Here is a 16,426-nt window from a genome sequence, read left to right as displayed (position 1 = left end):
ATGAGGGATTTAACATTATTGTCTTTATGCCTATAAAAATATCAACCCATATCAGTACCCTTGTTATCCTAGTGCCAACTAGAAGAGAGGGAACCAGATTTTCTCTATTTTCCAGTTTTACAGGGCCTGATATACAGTGTGATCACTTCCTAACTGTCCATGGTAGGTCTTATCTCACCAGGATGGTACTGTGTGCATTATAAAACTGAGTTTATGAACAGGTTGAGATAAAGTGGGGCTCTTAAACACATACTTCTTGTAAATCTAAGAACTAAACAATGGATCCAACTAACTAGAAACAAAATAAAAATCATAAAATCTCTTAAACATATATTCAGGTATCTGCTGTAGAAGATGACATTCTGGCTCAGATTAAACTAAAATTCCTGCTCTGGGGATTTGCTTTGCAGCAGTTCCAGGCTCTCTTGCTCCCCCAGTCCTGATACAGTTACCAATGACCCCTGTTACTGCATTTTTTCAGCGTGGTTTAGCAATGTTCTCTTTGGCTCTTCTCTGTGTGGAGGTAAGGAAGTTAACATCAAAGGCATGACAAAGTAAGAAATAATCACAAGCAGATTTTTGTGTGATGATTGGAACCACGTTGTTTGCCTTTATTTCTGCTAGAGCAAGGCTTTGAATACCAAGCAGAGGCTGATGGCTGGCTCGGTGCAGACGCCCAGATGACGGACAGCCCGTGCCCCAGCAGGCTTGCCGACCCAGTTGTACACACATTGTCTTCTGGCCAGTGTGCCAGTTAAAGATGCTAAAGGTCCCCACTGACCTCAGTTGGAAGACACTTTTCAGTCACATCTGCTGACTGACCTCTCTGAGGCAATCAGTCCATAATTTGTTTTAGTCAAAACGAGTTAGGTTGGTTTAAGCAGTCAAAACACAGTGTGTATGCAAGCAAAGTCGTTTGAATTGGAGCAAGTTCGACAGAAAACACACAAGCAACTCCACCGGCACATGAGGCAATAGCGATTTATGAGAGAAAACCTGAACAGCTAGGGCAGTAGCAAAAATTATAAAGTTGCCATGGGTTTTAATTTTTATAATCAGCTGTGAATAACCACAAATTGCCTTTAGAACGTGCGTGTGGGATGCAGGAGACCGAAGCTGTGACCAAGGTGCCACCCTTGCCTTAGCACGTCAGAGACATCAGTGCTTTCAAAGCAGCTAACCCCTTCCCAGCCACAGTTTCAGTACCCATTAAATCAGCATTTCAGGGACCGGCACAGCACTTAAACGTGAATTGCCCCGTGCCAGGGGAACTCTCTCAGGCAGCACTGAAAGGGCAGGATAACAGCAGGGACTGTGGCCCGAAATTAACTTACCAAATTCAGGGCTCAAACTGCTCCTTTCCTGGCTGTAAGTCAGGCTTTGCTTGCCCTTGGCTGCTTGCAGAGAAATGGTGAATGACAGCCCTGGCTATGGCCTGTGGCTGGACACTTGTTACAGCAATTATGCTCAAGAGTCACTGGGTTTTAAATAACTGAAAAGTCAGTCTGTCATGTCAAATTGACTATAGAGCAGGTGTTAGCTTTGTGATGCTTGACAATGTGGGTCTTTTTTTTTTTTTAATTTTACCTTTAATAATAATAGAAAAGCAGATGCTGGCCTAGTTTCTCTTGTAACTCCTGGCTGCTTTCTGTTGCTCCAACACCACAAACCAGCTGTACACTCTGACGGAGCACCGAGCAGCCAGAGTGTGCCGATAAATCTGACCCCGGTACTTGGCCTGCTCTCAGTAAGGTATTATTTTCTGTTTGCTAAGACTACCCCAGCCATGAATACAGAACATAATAATTTTACATGCATTGTGGTACTTCTTAATCTTTGATTACATCTACACCAGAAAAACTATTTTCTTTTCTTCACAGGAATCATTGAACCTCATATGTTTGAATTCCCCCCATCTCCCACGTAGTTTTGTGATTACTGAAGAAGCATTTGACATTAATATGATGAACAAAGACTCAAAATCACAGTTTAAGCATTTTTCAATTAGTGGGGTCAAGGAGATCAAGATTTCAATAGCTTGACTGTACTGCTGAAGCATAAACATCTGGCAAATATATACATTCTTTGCATCTTTGCATTTATATATATATATGTATTTAAAATCTTCTAAGTGCAAAAAATAAAATTAGCATTAATGTCTTGTCAACCTGTAGTCTTTAGACCTTTTGCCATAATGACTGACAGCTAGTCTAATACTGCTCAAACAGGGTAGATCATCCAATGTTTTCTTCTCTCCAGGAAGTATCCAACTTAATTTCACGTGCTCCACTTTTTCACCATTCATTTTGGACACCTCCGCCATTCCTCCCTCCCACTTTCCTACAGTTTCAGTTACCATCCCACCTTGCCATCATTCCTGTCCTTTCTTCCCAGCTGTTTCTGACACTCTTCCCGGGTGTCATGGATGGAGTCACGCATCTCAGTCGCAACAGAGAAGCAACAATATGTTTATTAATATAAAAGAGAGATTTAACAAAATTTCATAAGTGCAACAGTGGTTTAACAAGATTCGATGGTAAATTATACTGGATTGTTTAGTGCATAGAGGATGGGATCAGACAAAACTGTCAGGGAGACTCTCCCATTGAGTCATGAGGTTCAGAAAGGACCCCCTTGCTTTCTGAACTCCTACTCAGAGAGGAGTGAGGTGAGGCTGGATACAATCCTAATCCCAGACTTGATCAACAGTTTATGTCTAAAGGATTATGTATGCACAATCAATCCTTTATATCACTTAGCTAAGATTTCAAAGTTTAGCATGCTATTAGTCACTTACTGAGGATCTGTTGTGGCAAGGAATCTCTCAGCCTCGGTGAGTAACCTTGAGAGGCGTCCCTACTCAAAGGGAGATCCTAGCAAGCAGCCCGCTGCTGCGCAGGAGAGCTCAATGGCTCTGGGCTCTCCACTATTTATAGAGTAAGATGATTGACTGACTTCTGCAAGCCAGCAAGATGTCTGGGTCACTGTTCCAGACAGCCAAGTTGCCATCCGTCCCCCAAAGTTGAGCCTAAGCCTAATGCAGCCATCACCACCCCCACTTAAGGTGGGGGTGGGGGAGAGGACCCCTACACTGGGGGCTCGCAACACCATATTCCTTCTCCAGAAGGAGCAACCTTCTTTTAGGGGCCAGGATTTCAGCTGTGATGGTGCTTCTTCCTGCTTGCCCCCATTAGCCTCAATTTCCTGCTGAGTGACACCATGAAAATACCACAGAGAGAGATAGATGTTTAACAAGGCTGCTAATTTTTAATGGGATTTGAAATGGAGTGTAACTCCTCAGAGCCACTTTGAAAATACGACCCCAGGATGACTCTGTAGCTTCAACACCAACACAGCACTGTTTGATCTGAGGTTCAGGTTCACCCTTACAGCGGCGTGACCTCTTCCTCATCTCTCTCTGTAAAGATCATGCTTAGTAATTTAAGGAAAGGTAACCTCACAAGCTGAAGATATCCTGGCAGATATTAGAAACAAACTGCCTCACCATTTTCTAATAGGAAAGCAAAGAGCCAAGTAAACATTTAAAGGTCTTAAACTTCATGAAACAAACACATTGCCTGCCAGGATAACCAGGGAGAACCAGCCAGAAATTTTCTTTACCAGCACGGCCCAGTGTGGTTTAGGTGGCCAGCTGTGTGACAGCTTGTCCGTGGAGCAACTGGATCCCACCCTGCCTTCGTACAGAAAAGACATAAATTGTGAAGGAGGCCAAGCACAACTCAAAAATAAAACAATGAGATTTGCTTGCACTGTTTCTGCATTAAATAAATTTTGTTTTTAGACCCATGAGCTAAGTGTGGGAACACTCACCATTTGAATGTAACCATCTGGGAAGCTGCACAGCCAAGGTTTGCACTAGGCAAGAGGTTTCTCTTAGCTCAGGGGTCTCTTGATCCTGTGGACATGCCTTCACAGAGTTTCTGTAAATCACTGCCCGAAATCATTATTTCTTTTCTGTTTTGCACTTAGGTTACCAAAGCACATCAATGCCTAGCCATAGCTCTTCCTCTAGTAGACCCTGGCACGCAGAAGAGAAGGGGTCACAGATCTTTTTTCCCTACAGTAACAAGGATATTAAATCCTACCCAGATCTAGCACAGCATGTGACTGACTCAGAATAACTGTCCACCGCAAATGGTGGCTGAGACATCTGGCCATCTGGCCTCTATGAGCAGCAAGCGGAAGTAGCTACTTTTTTTCTCATTTAGCCTCTCTGGAGACCACAAACGTGTTCATAGAGGAAGCAAGTGGCACATCCTGCATTCCTAGAGTCTTTCCAGATCACACCTCCGTTATACCAACTGCAAATCTGTAGAGGAAGGAATTATTTTTACAATTAATATTACCGTGAAAATCAAGCAGAAGTAAAAGAAGAAATTTAAAATATCAATTAAAGCAATTGCTAATGAAGCATTTGGAAATAAGTCTGCTTTCTCTGAAGTATCACATTTCTTTACTTCAAAGCTGTGTCTGATACACATCTTCCCCAATACCAGACACATTGTTCAGGAAAAAATTTCCAGTCCTTCAAACAAGGGAATTTTTCTTATCACTGTCAACCTTAATCCAATTACCTGAACTTAGGATCAAATACATTTGATCAAATGCATTTTGTTGTATTAAATACATTATCACTTAATGACATTAAAATCTTATGCCTGTCCTTTAATAATATGTATCCAGTGCTTTCTCCCAATCATCTATTCAAGTTTCAATTACTGACTTAACAAGTTTCACATCCCAGTCTTTATGTGTCTTAGCAAGATATGAGTCATGCTTGGTCTTTCATGGTGGGTCTGCTATTGGAAAGACCATAGCTGGCAATCTCAGTTTGCTCAAATGTGCCTGGATTTGGTATGTGCAAAGACTTATTTGGTCATCCTTTCTCTTGGTCATCATGCAAAGGATTGTCTGCAGATGCACAAGAAAGATAACCCAGAGCACTAGGCATCTTCACAAATCTTTGACTCTTTATTTTCCTGAGATACACAGGCTAGAAGTGCCAGGTGGGTGGGATTCTCATGAAGAGGGTGAAAGTAAGGCCTATGCAAGACCTTTAACGTGCAGAGGGAAAGCAAAAGTCTTATGTAAAGATGATGATTATCCCTAGCATACCTGCAATTAATCATGGAGTGCTGCAATATTGCTTCTACTCACAGAGTTTGAATCCCAAGCCAGATAAATTAATGGACACACTTCACCAGGTTAAGACCAGACAATTCTTACTCGTGGGTGCTTTTGGCTGTACCCCAGTTAACACCCTTCTACATCCTACATCCAACAGTGACACTTAGCAACAGATTTCTCTAAAAAAGCTCCACTTCAGCAAAAAAACCAACAAGCATTCCCCAGAGGGAAACTGTGGGATACAGGAGAAGCATCCTCTGCATGCAATTGCAGCTGGTGAACCGGTGAATGTTTTCAGACCCATGACACTGACCTCTCTTTTCCCTCCATTCATTCATACTCAGAATGGGAGGAACTTTGAACTGTCTACAAACATCAAAGACTCACTGTAAAATATTTTTCCATCCACTGCTCCCTCGTTTGCCTGCCAGTGAGTATCCTGTTGCCAGATGGATCGTAGCTGGGGAACAGAAAAGCCAGTGTCCTGATGATTTAAGAGGGTGTGAAATGCACAGTTTAAGAGAAACTGCCTCTCCTGAAGTGTTCTGACAAACAGCAGCCATTGGAAGCAGTCTGGCTGGCTTGCCAAAATGCTGACAGTCCATTCCAGCAACAAAAATTACTTTAATGCACTAATATTTGATGACATAATTGTACCAGAAGCAGAAACATAAAATACATATAATAACTCAAAAGTATAGAACTAAACCTATATACAGTTGATCGGCAATCTTTAACCCACAGCTTGTAAATTACAGTTATCTCTTTCTTTAATTTTCATTCTATAGCTTGCACAGCCTTTTTTTTTGTTTGTTTTTCTTTAATTCCTGTCCCATTCCTAGAGTGACTTCTCTCCTACTTTGCTGCATTGATTGGTTTTCATGGCTGGCCAGTGCTCCAGGTCAGGATAGCTAAATCAAAAAAAGAATGTTTGGCTAAATTAAAAATTAATTTGCTCAAACTCAACTATAGTCCTGCTCGTGCTGTGGCCAGCACCATAACCCTTCAAGACCTTGCCCAGCAACAGCAATTCCTCTACAGCCTGTTGCCCAATCCATTGCCAGTTACCAAACAGGACTGCACCTTGCCTGCTGCATCACAGTTTATCCAGCTCCCTTGACCCCAGGCAGTGCTTTTCTAGCTGTGCCAGTTCTTGCTGGGACACTGCCTATTGGAAACAATACCCTGGTGGCACTTGTCACCGTAGCCATTCAGCTTCCATAATTTAAACTGGAGGGGCACTTTGCCAGTTGGTGATTCTGACCCAGTCCTCCTCTAGTACCAAGTAAATTTTAACATAGCTCCAAATCTGGACTTAAATCTTTTGATTCTTTTCCTAAAGTTTCAGCTAACATATTAACATCAGCACTGGTTCCATGCTTTGTCAGTTGAACCTGCAATGAGTGAAAAACTCTATTTCCAATTCTGACAGTTGCCTAGCTATTTCCCTCTCTCTGACAAATAATTTAGAAAGCCTGACTTACCTCTTCTCTCTCTGCTAGGTAAATGAAAGGCAATTGAGATGAATCAGAATGTCAGAATAACAAAACCAAGGGAGAAGAAGAATCAGCCCTTGAGAAAATAGATACTTTGAGTTTCTTTAAGAAACTAGTCTATGAGCATGACCATCTTCACAACAAATCCCAAGCAAAAGTATTTGCCACAGTTTCTGCTCTCTGGTCTATTACAGGCTGTGATTCACAGCTCCTCTTCTGGAGATTTGACATTCTCATAATTTTCTCATGAGCCTAATGTGTGAGAAATATTTTTTGAGTGACTGTTCTACATTTTCATGGTTTGAAATGCAGCCTGACTAGAGAGGAGGTGGGATTACATGACTTCAATTTTTTCCTGAGACTCTTTTTCACCAAAATATATTTTTAAGTTTAAATTCATCCCCTGCTTCTTTTTTTCGATGCAATTGTTGTATTGTTTTATTTTACTCCTACAAGCAGTCTGCTACGGCTGTATTACTACAATACATCAGAAGCAACAACTTGTGTATTTCTAATGACCACTTCAAGTATTTTGGGAAAGGAGAGTCAAAGAGAACTCTGGTTACAGAGACAGGTTCAACCTACTTTAACAGAAAACACCTCATAAAAATGTGTCCTGTGTAAACCAGATTGCATCATGAAAGACAGTTTTATGATTAAAAGTGGAAAGAACTAGACAAGCACATAGCAATATTTATCACTGCAACTCAGGAGCCAAAGCAGTCCAAGCTGTTCTGCGGTCACTCCAACACACTTCACAACATATTTTAATCCACGCTACTTAAAATGTAGTAATTTCCTACACAGCTTATTGGACAGCTGGTGCTATAACATCATCCTGCTTCAAAAGACTTCTACCTATTTACCTTTTTGATTTTCACCATTATTCTCCTGTATGTGATAACAGATGGGCAGTTTTGTAACAGAAGAGGTTCTGAGCCGGCACAGCTTTGTACTCTGTTGTGTCTGTCGGACAACTGGGTGTAAAAGATCTTTTAAGTTCGGTAATGATGTCTGCACACTCAGGTAGGATAAAGAAGTGGTTTAAGGATATGAATTTGACTTCACGAATCTACTACAATGCCTCTTGTTAGCATCTTCCCATCAGTGGTCTTTCTGGAAAACAGCTTTTAAACCACAACCTGTACTATGTCATGGTCTAATAGTTTAGAAAGTTGCTGTACCTTCTCAGATATTCAGTACTCCTGACTAAATATTCTAATGAATGTGCTGGATTTTATAACAGCTATTTTCCCTCTAGTCCCTTAAAAATCATAAAAGAAAACTCTTGTTTATACCTTAGTCATCTTTCCTTCAGATTTCCAACTTTTAATTGCTTTTTTCATCCATTCTTCTGTCAGCAGCAAGATTGCTTTGCTTTTCTATTCCATCTTTGAATATTTCCAAATAACCTAGAAAAAATTTTCATCATGTTTAACCTTCCTCGCTGTAATACTAGCTATAATACTAACTGTAGGTTTTATTTCTTCAGTCAAGTCATTATATCTCAGTCATTACTTTGATAAAAACAAATGAATAAGCCTAGTCATCCAACAGAACTCCTGTGTAGTCTTGCATTATGAAGAGGGTGTTATAGCAGTAACTTGATCCATCATGTGGCATCCCCAGAAAACAACCTGTTTGGAGAACTTTACTTCTCTTAAAGCATTATAGATAAACCCAGCATTTCAAATGTGTATGAAAAAAATACTGACAGAAAAAAAAATAACAAGCCAGAGAAGATTGATCGGTTCTTCATATCCTTTCACCAAAGGTACCAAATGAGTTGGGCAGCCTTTGTGCAAACACTCTTCAATACACAAAACGTATACCTACAAAACCCATGCATGTTATCATTTACGTTTTGTGTGACCTCTCTTTTATCCTTAAAACACTGCTAAAGAAAGGCTTTTAATAGTGGCAGTCCAGGTATGAGCTGATATGTAGTTGATTGCCTCCAAAGGAGAGCTGCTTTCTTCAGCTCCTGATACCAATGTGGAATTTCAACATGCATCCATCAGGGAAAAAAAAAAAAAAACCCAAAAAACCAAAAAAAAACAAACCACACAATCCATACAATCTTCAAGAAATGCACTGGCATTGATTTAATCAAAGGTTATTTTCATCATGATGTGTTTTTATAGGCTTGCATATGAAAGAAATGTTACCATGTTACCCTAACTGTAAAATAGGTATAGGCTGCTTTTTCTTGCTTAGGTGATTAGTGACTGTCAATCAGTGAAATGTAGTTGTTTAACCTGTCTTAATGAGGAAAATGAGGGAGCATTTTTTATCATATCTACTTGTGTGATCACAGTGCCTGAATATGCCACATTTATTCCAAACTATATTCTATCACGTACCTTCTAAGCCTTTCCAAAATACGGCTTGAGTTTCTGGCATATAACACAACTGTGAAAGTTTTTTCACTTTATTCTCACCAGTAGAAAAAGAGAGAACAAAACAAAGCTTCTTTCTTTTTTTCAGTACCTTTGCACATCTTTGGCAGGTTGGGGATAGTAGGTTTGGGGTCACTTCACTTTTTGCTGCTTGTTTCTGGTGTGCTGTGTTGCAACACATCGTGATAGCAGCTTTGTCAGAAGGAAAGCACTTCTCAGATTAGCAAAAATATGAGTAGAAGAATCAATAAAAATATTGACATAATCTGTCTTCATTGTGTTATTAAGTAGCCAAATATTTTTTTTTAATTCTGTCACTATTTTCTCTTCCACCATTTTTAAAATCTAAATGAGTTTAGCTTTGTAAAAATACTCTTTTAAAATGAGCAAGGCTACAATGAACTTTTAGTACAAAACAGCCTTTTAACAAAGTATGTCAGAATTGTAGAACTGTGAATTATCTTATCCTGGTACACTCTGAGGGAATTATTTCTTTTCTACTGATAACATTTGTGCAGTTTCCAAAATTCATAACGTTTACTCATTAGGCTATTTTCATACATAACTGACTATCACAAAAGAATTCTTTAGCCAAAGGAAAAGTAACTAACTTCTAATACAAAGACTGCCTTCTAGTTTAAATATTCTCTTTTGAGGAGATTTTGTTTTTCACTTGCTTTGCCCAACACTTTATTGTAGCCAATAATGTAATTACGGTGAAGCTGTGAAACTAATCTAGGCCAGGCTGTTTACCCAAAGAGAGGTGGTTCTGCTGAACAGCTCATCCATTAAATGAATGCCACGCAACCTTTTGTTTGCCACAGATTTTAACTGTATAATTTCCCAAAGCTTGTTGGCTTAAAGATGATGATTTGGTAAGCTATTCTTGACTAGTCCAACTGATACTATAGTTTAATTGTAGCCCAGTTTTTATACTAGGATACAAGGCTTGCAGGTGCAGCTCAGCTCACAAGGCAGGGCAGGTAAAAACTCTACGACATACAGTATGACGAGCTACCATGATAGCAAACATACAGCAAAAACCTGTAAAAACTTGATTTTGAGTGCTTGACTACCTAAAAGCCAATCATGAAAAAAAAAGTTACATACATTTTCAGCACCTCATATTTTCAAATTTAGTTATATGTCTTATTTCTATTTTTGTTTTAAAATTTGACTTGGAATTGAATATTTAAAATTGTAACATGACAATTATAATCCAAATAATTGGGGTGAAGCTTGGAGAAGGTTCATGTAAGTTGAATATTTGGGTAAATCTACCTGATAGTAAATTCTCTGAATCTATGGAAACTCTCTGAATCTATAGAATAGTTTTCCCATGTGAAATGAAGCCAGGTCTGCCTTGTGGCATATTTTAAACTAAATATGATAGCATCAAGTCTATTCTGAAACTTTCCAAATACTGAATGACTGAATATATATCTCATGAAAAAAAAAAAAAAAAAATGTTTTGCAGAGACTTATGTTATCCAATCCTTGTTAGTTACAGTCTTTTTTTTTTACAGTGTACACATAATAAAAAAATTGCTTCAGCATACATCCAAGATTCAACTTCTGGCTGCAGCATTTTTATATTCACAGGAAAATAAAATAAAATAATAATTAAAAAAAATCATTATCCCAAGAAAATAGTAGTTATTGCATTTGAAGTTGGTATTTACTGAAGCAGGACTATTCCTCCTGCTCATTTGGGCAGTTCTCTCTAAGTCAGTGATAGCAAGTTCCAATAATTTTCCTGGTAAGTAATGTACCTGGTTGCTCGTGCCTTCCAGTAGAGAATTTGGGGGTTTAGGGCCCACTTATTACAACACAGTGCTCCCGAATCCATTTGTTCATGTGTGGGAAGAAACAAGGAAGTTCACAGATGATGATGCATCTGGCAGACTTACACTGAAAAACCAGCAGAATAATTCATTAAAACAATCTCTGAGCTACAGATGCAAAGGTGGTACTCAGTAATTACATTTCATTTAATTTAGACTGTTTTATGAGTCAATTACTCATAAATCCAGCAAAGAAGAGCAATTGAGGAGATATGAAAGAAAGTAATTCCACAAATCTGTATTCTTTTTCTCTGATTAAGGACTATATGGGACCAAATTACTAAACTGATATAATTTAACATAACTTCATTGAAATCAATGACCTTATGCTCATTTGCATCATTTGAGACTGGAGTAGCTGGCATTTACCAATGCGTTGGAACCAGCTACGTTTGCAGTGAAAAGCGTCATTTTATTAATACAATCTGGTTTTGACACGTATAAATCAGAACATTGCTTCTTGGTTGTATGGATCACAAATTAAGTTACTGAAACATATAGTGGTATTCCTGAGGACAATTTAAACAAGGGTACTTTTCTTGACACTTTAAAATGTAATCATTCCAGTTTATAAAGGCAAGAAATTGCTTGCCATAATCTCAGTTGCTCTAGTGCCTGGGGCTCTATTATTATTTGGCAGTCATTGGGGTAGGTCTGCTGGTTTCAGCAGTATTCAGCACCAGCCTAACGGTTGATCCTAAAAACATGACTTTTGCCCTTCCACTTATGGGCTTAAACAGTGCATTTATCCCCAGCCACGTTTGAGCCCAGAGCCAGCAATGCCTTTTCCTGAGGAACACAGTCTCATTAATGTTCAATAGTACTTCTCTCCTTTGCCTTGTACGACAGTGAGAAGTACAAATACAGACATGTTGCAGCAGGCATTTTACTCACTTTGTAATATCACTATAGCTCAGACTATATCCCAACAAGAATTTCCACCCTACCTAACATTAACCAAACTTCAAATTTCCAACCCAGGAGATGTCTATTTCAACACTTGCTCTTTGCCTAGACAAATTTAGAATACCAGATGTTTTCCCACAGTAAAAAAATCCAATGGTTGTGGTTCAAGTATGCTGAAATGTTTCATTTCAAAAACACTGAGCAAAAGCAAGCTTCCAGTTCTGATGCACAACATTCCATTTTAAGTATGTTAAATTGCAATGCTTTACAGGAGTTGAAGTGCAAGCCACCTCATCAAACTCTGTCTCCTTAATTATGCTCATCTCAGAGCATATAACACAACATTGATCAGAAGGGAATTCTTCATTATGTCCTGGGCTGTGTAGTCTTCCAGGGAGTTCAGCTCACAGGGAAGTGTGCGCTCCCAAACAACACCCTGCGAATTGCTAGGAAATACCGTTCGATGTTAAGTGTTTCCAATTAACTAACCAATTAAAAGTCCTTGGATCTGGCTTGAAACAAAACAGTCCTTTTTATTTTCTCAGTGTAAAAGCTTAGATTTCAGCAAAACTGCTATTGCATTTTCTATATTTTTAAGAGAGAGTAACAATCTTTGCTTCCATCCTACCTATATTTGGACTTTTAGTTACATTATGGGGAGTAGAACCATACTAAACATTTAAAGATGAACAGATTTCAAAATTTCCCTTTATTTTTCCCATTTGGCATCTTAAAGAAGTGCAATGAAAAAGCAATGTAAGTCAGGCATTTAATTTCATACAGAAGAGCCTGTACAAATGACATGCTAGAAAAATTGGCCCTCTGAGCTGAAGACCTCATTCACTTCCATTAGCCATATTTTTAGAGTACAATTCTAATTTTTTTACAGACATTTTTAATGCATTTTGTTGTTTTGCCTCTGAACATACCGGTCATTTCCTGGTTTGTGAGCAGAAACAGAGGGAAGGCTGTACATCTGAGGGCACCTACTCCCTTACAACGTATGCGATTTCATTGCAAGACTGCTGCTTAGCTTAGGACTTTACCAGCTTTGCAGGTGCAGGTGACTCTGTTGAGTTTTCAGTGAGCACAGCCTGACTGCTGCAGAGGCTGATACAGATTTTGACACTGACAAAGATGAAAAAATGTGCCTTGTCAGTGAGAGAGCTACAAGACAAAACAGAAGGTCCTTGGAAATCGGTCAGTCCACAAACTCCAAGCTGCACTTGAAAGTTTTGATTTCTCTGGGTCAGTGTTGACTAATTAAGAAGCAATTGGATTATTTGCTTCATTTTAATTTCTATTATATTGTCCATTACCATCTCTTAATCTTCAATGCATGTATCTGTACTACCTCACCTCCGTTTTGATACAGAGAACTTGGTGTCATGTTAGTTCATTGTCATGACATGTTGCTGTCGTGGTTTCTGGGTCTCCCTTGTCACGAGGGTCAGTAAATTCTGGCCACTGGGGAAAACTGTGAAATTACAGGAAATTTCTGACATTCCTCATGGAACATTATTGAGCTTGAACAGGAAAAGGTTTTTCTACTCCATTCTCACAGCCAGAAGCACTATCAATGATACCTTCATTGATAAATGCATTTAAATTAACATGAAGGATCTAGCTCTATCTCAAGGAACATGCACGGTCACTAACAAATAATCACTTCCTCCTGAAACAGGTGATTCACCTTCCAAATTTAGCTTTCTGTGAGAACAAAGACTGAGCACAATGTACCTGAAGGACTAAGTCAGAAGGAAATTTGATATTATTTCAAAACACCTTAGGTTACTAAGTAACACATTAACTAAAATCTTAGGTTTCTAGATCAGACCTGTCTTTTCACAACACTGTCTCTCTGCTAGATCTAGCTTTAATAGATGAAATTTGGACAGAGGATTTCACAGTTTGTTCTCACCCTAGAACTGAAGGTATACAGATGCATAGTAACACCAACATCCTTTAATTATTTAGGCACTGTTATTTGCAATCTTGAAGCTCTTCAAAGTGTGTGTGGATTTAATAGTCCTGTTTTTTCAGCTGGGGATGTCGCAGTAAAATGTAATCGTCGTGTGTTAAACAACGGAGCTACATTTATGGTTTAGGTCTTTTCATTTCCTCTGCCACAAATAAATACTTACTCCCAGTCATTTCCTACCTAAAGTAATACAAATGTGTTGCTTTAAAGAATTGTTCTCTTAACAAATATTATGTTTTACGAAATTGGTCAAAGTACTTTTACATTTTAATTATTTCTAGCTCATATCTATTTTAAATAAATTCACGTGCATTGCCAGGTAGTTGAGACAGTTACAATAGTTAACTTTTATAATGAAGAAAAATAACTTTTTTTCTGCTTCCCTTTTCAATTTCTTACATTTGACAGAAGAAAATATCAGAAGTTTTCCTCAAATCCCTTACATTTCTGAAAATAAGTAAAGTTTTGGATGACATTTCAAATTACAAAAGAAGGTAGAAAATTGATGAACATTCTTGTGGTTATTGCTAGCTTTTCTGACAGAAAAAAAAGAGAGAACTTTTGCACAGATTCAGTATTTTTATCTCTATTTAGATTACAGTGAGTGTAGAATAATGATGAATCAAACTGCTAAAAAGACATACATGTATAGAGCACAGCAATAAAATGAGGGCAACACAGGAACTACACCGTAATTTTAAAATTGCCCTGAATTTAAATTTAGGTTTCTATTACTCGTTTGACCATGTCTGCCGACCTTTCATTAGTAGTAAAATGCAATGCAATTGCTTTACATTCTAAAAATTATTGATTCATACCAATACCTCTGATCTTCTGCTGACCGGGCTGTATTCCTCAACTGCTCCCCTTACACATGCTGCCAAGTAAAATTAGCAGTAGAAATATATGTGTACTGTCATTTTCTCAAGGTGTTGCATTACCATTATGATAAATGAATATGTTTATGAAAATAACTATGTAAGTTCCACAGGACAAGATAGGTTTCTATACTAATGTCTTCTTGACAGACTGAATGTCTTTGGCTGTAAGGCAACAGTAGATGTGCTTTACTGTGTGAGTAGCTTCTCAATTTTTTAAAAAAGGTATATAAAACCAGCTCCATTAGCACCAGTCTCCAAATATACCTTCCTGAGCCTCAGGGAAGCTTCCTTTGGTTGAAGTCATCCTGCACCTCACTTTAGGTACTGTCCAATGTATAACTAGCGGAGTAGAGTCTGTCAGTAGATTGGAGGACTTAGAATACGATAAAATATATCAGGAAAAACATGCTGTCACGAAAACACTGGGAGCAGAGAGGGTGGTTCCTGAAGGGAGGCAGCAGGGATGATCGGGGGGTGGAGATGTTCAAGGATATTTATGGCTGGGAAAGAGCATGGCTATAACAGACAGCAGCATCTGAAGGAGCTCGTGCAGACTCTAGGTTCCTCCTTATCATCTTTAATCACCAAAATTTCCCCCTTTCCCCCAGTGCAGGGAGAGACGGAGCCAAGGGCTCCCACCTCCTCCCGGCACCTACATCCCTCTCAGCCACCCTCTCCTGCCAAAGGGCTCCAGCAGCTGCCGCCCGAGACACCAGCCCCTATCTCCCCTCGGTTCCCCTCCTTTAGGCTGGTTCTGTTCTTAGTCTTCAGCATACGTTTGAAAATGTATAGAACACTGGATTTCTTAGGAAAAAATGACAAAGGCTTATTATCTGTCCCTCCGCCTTTAACACTTTGGGAAGCTAGGTGTGTATCTGCTTGTAACAATGCCTCGAGAACTGCAAAACCTGTACCAGGTGCTTCTCGTGTACCTTACTGCCTATTGCTGTCACATAGATAGCACCTTTCATGAGATGATAGCCACAAAGGACTTCTTAAAAGAAGGAAGAATTGTTTAGTCACTGTTAAAAGGAGGACAGTTTCCAGTTGCTTCCTTTATGTTCTGTTCTCTTTTTGACAGCAAGGTAAAAATTTAGTGTATACAACTGAAACACAGTGGTATGCAAAAAATTTTTCAAAGTACTAGAATGTGAAGCCCAGAATGGAAACTGGAACTAAGATAAAGTTAAGGTGTCTTCACAGATCAGATCTGGCAGCAAAACATCTGGTAGCCTCAGGAGATTGCTGTTGATGAAAATTACAGTGAAAGCTCCGCAGAATTATCACAACTCTCTACATAGTCATAAATAAAAACTCATAAAGCAGAGCCAGATGTTCTCTTCTTTCATACACTTACAGCTATTATATAACCAAATGTTGCTATTAATACTTAGAAAGTAAGGATAGAGTAGCATAGAGTGCAAGAATTCAAAAATACTTTCTTTGGCTCAGGATTATGCAGCCAAGCTTTGTGGACCACGTGGAGTTTTGGATCTGCTGCTCATGGAAAACCAACACTGGCAAAAATTGTCAGAAGATGCCAGTAAATCAGGGCAGACAGAGATCTTGCCATCAAGCCTGCTCGGGATTTCTGGGATCTATTGTAAACTATGACTCTATTCATACCAGCAGGCTACCACAAAAAGCAGGAAGTCTGGCATATTTGCTAAAAAGTGATTTAAGGATGTATATATTGCACAGAAAGAAGAGATCATAAGTTTAAAGAAAATAATAGAAATTACTGAGCTGCTAATCAAACATATTCACCAGA

General features: G+C 38.9%; 1 long non-coding RNA gene across 2 annotated transcripts; it reads right to left on the bottom strand.

The window, feature by feature from the left end:
• Nucleotides 1-2,489: 2,489 nt before the first annotated feature.
• On the bottom strand, nucleotides 2,490-15,787 carry LOC142601296 (uncharacterized). Of its 2 annotated transcripts, none has more exons than XR_012834897.1 (4): nucleotides 15,679-15,787; nucleotides 14,920-15,009; nucleotides 10,816-10,954; nucleotides 2,490-4,330 (listed from the first exon to the last, which is right to left on the bottom strand). It is a non-coding gene; the product is annotated as an uncharacterized LOC142601296 (long non-coding RNA). The 2 variants fall into 2 exon arrangements; XR_012834898.1 differs by lacking the exon at nucleotides 2,490-4,330 and adding an exon at nucleotides 7,943-8,056.
• Between the last annotated feature and the right edge of the window lie 639 nt (nucleotides 15,788-16,426).

Source organism: Balearica regulorum, chromosome 3 (genome assembly GCF_011004875.1).
Source record: "Balearica regulorum gibbericeps isolate bBalReg1 chromosome 3, bBalReg1.pri, whole genome shotgun sequence".
Taxonomy (NCBI): Eukaryota; Metazoa; Chordata; class Aves; order Gruiformes; family Gruidae; genus Balearica; species Balearica regulorum.
The sequence above is the reverse complement of the archived record's forward strand: the minus strand, read 5'-3'. Positions and strand labels throughout refer to the sequence as shown.